Source organism: Octopus sinensis, linkage group LG1 (genome assembly GCF_006345805.1).
Source record: "Octopus sinensis linkage group LG1, ASM634580v1, whole genome shotgun sequence".
NCBI lineage: Eukaryota > Metazoa > Mollusca > Cephalopoda > Octopoda > Octopodidae > Octopus > Octopus sinensis.
Genome location: NC_042997.1, coordinates 126421270 through 126426269, shown reverse-complemented (window position 1 = coordinate 126426269; position 5000 = coordinate 126421270). Strand labels below are relative to the sequence as shown.

At 38.7% G+C, this 5000-nt stretch overlaps 1 protein-coding gene across 2 annotated transcripts in view; it reads right to left on the bottom strand.

The window, feature by feature from the left end:
- The window catches only part of LOC115216786 (protein unc-13 homolog D), a 527921-nt gene that overhangs the window by 318609 nt on the left and 204312 nt on the right, over positions 1-5000 (bottom strand). The window lies entirely within an intron of this gene.

The following is a 5000-nucleotide window of genomic DNA, read 5'->3' as shown; positions in this document are numbered from 1 at the left end:
GTGTGAGTGTCTGTGTGTGTGTGTGTGTGTGTGTGTGTGCATGTATGCATGTGTGTATGTGTGTAAGTGTGTATATGTATGTATATGTATGTGAATGTATGTGATTATGTGTGTGTGTATGTGTGTGTGCATATGTGCATGGATACATGTGTGTGTGTGTGTAATTGTGTATATGTATGTGTATGTGAATGTGTGTGAGTTTGTGTGTGTGTATATGTGCATGAATGCATGTGTGTATGTGTGTATGTGTGTAAGTGTGTATATGTATGTATGTGTATGTGAATGTGTGTGAGTATGTGTGTATGTGTGTGTGCGTATATGTGCATGTATGCATGTGTGTATGTATGTAAATGTGTATATGTATGTGAATGTGTGTGAGAATGTGTATGTGTGTGTGGATGTAAGAATGTGTGTATGAGAATGTGTGTATTGGAGTGAGTGTGTGTGTGAGTATGTGTGAATGTTAGTGTGTGGGTGTGTGTGAGTGTGTATGTGTATGAGTGTATGGGGAGAGAAAGTTGTGTGTGTGTGTTTGTGTGTGTGCGTGTGCGTGTATGTGTGTGTGTGTGGTGTGTGTGTGTGTGCATGTATGCATGTGTGTATGTGTGTATGTGTGTATGTGTGTATGTGTGTATGTGTGTATGTGTGTGTGTGTGTGGTGTGCATATGTGCATGGATACATGTGTGTGTGTGTGTAATTGTGTATATGTATGGTATGTGAATGTGTGTGAGTTTGTGTGTGTGTATATGTGCATGAATGCATGTGTGTATGTGTGTATGTGTGTAAGTGTGTATATGTATGTATGTGTATGTGAATGTGTGTGAGTATGTGTGTATGTGTGTGTGCGTATATGTGCATGTATGCATGTGTGTATGTATGTAAATGTGTATATGTATGTGAATGTGTGTGAGAATGTGTATGTGTGTGTGGATGTAAGAATGTGTGTATGAGAATGTGTGTATTGGAGTGAGTGTGTGTGTGAGTATGTGTGAATGTTAGTGTGTGGGTGTGTGTGAGTGTGTATGTGTATGAGTGTATGGGGAGAGAAAGTTGTGTGTGTGTGTTTGTGTGTGTGCGTGTGCGTGTATGTGTGTGTGTGTGTGTGTACGTGTACATGTGTGTGCGTGTGTTTGTGTGAAAGAGAAAGAGAGTGGGTGTGTGTGTGTGCATAAAATTATTGGATTTGCTGTTAATTTCAATGCTGAATTATTCAGTTCTTTTATCAACTAAATAACTTATCCATTGAATTAGTATGTAAATGGCTGTGTATTCCACAGACAGGTGTAACCATAACATAATTCTTAAGGTGGTGAATCAGCAAAGTACAACATGTGACATGGCAGGACCTCTGAATGCCATTGACCAAATTTCAGCCAAAAGTTTTGGGTTAACCCAAGGCCCTGGTAAAAGATACTTGCCTGAAGTACCAAGCAGTGGAACTGAACCCGGGACTTGGTGATTGCATCAAGCTGTGTTCATGTATGTATATGTATATGTATAGTTATACATACATGTATAAGTAATATATATATATATATATATATATAATATATTTTGATAAGCATAACAAATGCGCAACCGGTAAAAAGAACTTTCACCTAATTAAATTACTTAAATTACTTCAATTATTTGTCAGCATTTTCTTCATTTCCTTTTTTATATATATATATATATATATATATATATATATATATATATATATATAAAGGTGCAGGAGTGGCTGTGTGGTAAGTAGCTTGCTTACGAACCACATTGTTCCAGGTTCAGTTTCACTGCATGGCACCTTGGCTAAGTGTCTTCTACCATAATCTCAGGCCGACCAAAGCCTTGTGAGTGGATTTAGTAGATGGAAACTGAAAGAAGCCTGTCGTATATATGTATATATATACATATGTGTGTGTGTGTGTGTGTGTGTGTGTGTGTGTGTATATGTTTGTGTGTCTGTGTTTGTCCCGCCAACATCGCTTGACAACCGGTGCTGGTGTGTTTATGTCCCCATAACTTAGCAGTTCGGCAAAAGAGACTGATAGAATAAGTACTAGGCTTACAAAGAATAAGTGCTGGGGTCGATTTGCTCGACTAAAGGTGGTGCTCCAGCATGGCCGCAGTCAAATGACTGAAACAAGTAAAAAAGAGTAAAAGTATAGGGAAAAGAAGGACTAGAAGAATAGTGGTAACAAGGAACTGTATCAGATTGCCAGAAGGGACGCTAGGAGACAAGTTTACTTAGCCAGAGGGGGAGCAAATAAGAAAACATTTGCCAATGTTCTGCATCATGAGGACCAAAGATTTGATGTGTTTCATGTTGCAAGACAGTATGTGAGAAAGAATCGAGATGTCCTACTTTTTTTCTATGGCAAAATCTTTGATCAGATCCTCAAAATTACTCTGATATAACACATCAGCTTTTATACATGGTAAAAATAAGGTGGCATGTAAAAGGCACCATTCAAGCATGATCATTACCAGCGTCGCCTTACTGGCACCTGTGCCGGTGGCATGTATAAAAAGATTCAAGCGAGGTCATTGCCAGTACCACCTGATTGGCCCCCGTGCCGGTGGCACATAAAAGCACCCACTACACTCTCGGAGTGGTTGGCGTTAGGAAGGGCATCCAGCAGTAGAGACTCTGCCAGATCAAGATTGGAGCCTGGTGCTGCCATCTGTTTCACCAGTCCTCAGTCAAAATCGTCCAACGCATGCTAGCATGGAAAGCGAACATTAAACGATGATGATGATGATGATGATGATGAAAGTGATTTCTTTTGTGTCATAAACCATTTACCATTTCTCTGGTGTTGCCTTTCTCTTGATATCCTAAGCACTTGCTTATTTTGATTAATGATTAATAGAGTACTGAGAGTACTCCATGCTTGGCTGGAATGTGTTATTATATTGTAGTATAATATAATACAATTCACTGGGTAGACTATAAATCATTTTTTAGTTTGTGTCATGTTTGAACAATTCATTCACCAAGTGCACAAACAATCTATGACTGACTTGAGTACAATTGAAGACCATTTTACTCAAGTTGGTCGTAGTTTGTATGTGCACCTGATGAGTGGCTTGTGCAGCTATGATGTAATTTTCACTAACAACTCTTATTACTTGTTATACAATTATAGAATACAATCAATAACTTGTTATTGATTGTATTCTATAGACAGACAGACAAACAGACAGGTAGACAGACAGTCAGATAGAAACATAGAATGATAGATAAATGGATAGATAGATAGATAGATACATACATACATACATACATACATACATACATACATACATACATACATACATACATACAGAAGTAGGTAGGTAGGTAGGTAGGTAGGAAAAGGCGGCGAGCTGGCAGAATCGTTAGCACACCGGGCAAAATGCTTAGCAGTATTTCGTCTGCTGTTACGTTCTAAGTTCAAATTCCACCGAGGTCGACTTTGCCTTTCAATCTTTTGGGGTCGATAAATAAAGTACCAGTTACGCACTGGAGTCGATGTAATTGAGTTACTCTGTTTGTCTGTCCTTGTTTGTCCCCTCTGTGTTTAGCCCCTTGTGGGTAGTAAAAAGGTAGGTATGTAGGTAGGTAGGTAGGTAGGTGGGTAGGTAGGTGGGTGGGATTGGGTGGGTGGATGGATGGATGGATGGATAGATAGATAGATAGATAGATAGATAGATAGATAGGTAGATAGATAGATAGATAGATAGATAGATAGATAGATAGATAGATAGATAGATATAGATAGATAGATAGATAGATAGATAGATAGATAGATAGATAGGTAGACATATATGTATTTAAATACAAATATGTTTTTTAAAGTATTGCTTTGACCCAAGTCACCCCTAAATCTAAACACACACACAACAACAACAACATCAATAACAACACAAGCACACAAACCCACAGGTGTATTTGAGCCAACTCAGAAACTTCTGTCTGGTGGTACAGCTTATCAGAAATAACATCCAGATCTCATTGAATTATATTCTACAATTTTAGAAGCGCAAGGTACACACTGGATAAAGTAGTCATAGATAATCTACCTAATTGGAATGTCTTTAATCAGGGTTGGCATGGATTTAAACAATAATAACCACATCTAAATAATTTTTTTATGAAATTACAATGGGGGTAAACATAGCAGGGTCGTTAAGAAATTCACTTCCCAACCACTTGGTTCTGGTTTCAATCCCACTCAGTCTTGTGAATGAAATTTTGTAAATAGAAACTGTGCGGAAGCCTGATGTTACAGTTTCTGTTCTTGGATAATGGGTTTAATGTATCACCTGGTATAACACCACCACAATATGGCTCTTAAATACTCATACACAGGTATGGTTGTGTGATAAGAAGTTTGTTTCTGAACCACATGGTTCTAGGTTCAACTCCATTACATGGCACCTTGGGCAAATGTCTTCTACTAAAGGCACAGTTCAACCAGGTCAACCAGCTACTGTTATAGTGCTGGTGCCATGTAAAAATCACGGAGCCCACTCTGTAAAGTGATTCACATTTGGAAGGGCATCCAGCTGTAGAAATCGTGTCAAACACAGACAGTGGAGCTTGGGGCAGTCTTCTGGCTTGCCAGACCCAACTGACAACTGATCCAACCCAGGCCAAAATGGTAGACAGGCATTAAACGATGACAATAACAAAGAGGAGAGTGGAGATCTATTCACATCCAAAACATTTTATTAAAAACGTTTTCAGGCACAGGAGTGGCTGTGTGGTAAGTAGCTTGCTCACAAACCACATCACTATTTTTGTCTTTACTGTCTTGTTTGTTCCATCATTAAAACAACCAGTTGCTCAGACAGCCAGCATATACCATTTCACTAGCAGCAAGGATGACAGTCAGCCAAAACCGTTGCTATGCTGTCTTTCTTCTTTCCTCTCTGTGTGGGGTTAATAATCTTAATCTTTAGTTAGTTTCTCATTCAAACTACATAATAGGCAGAATTGTTGGATTAAGACAGTAGGGTGTTTTAGGGGAGATTA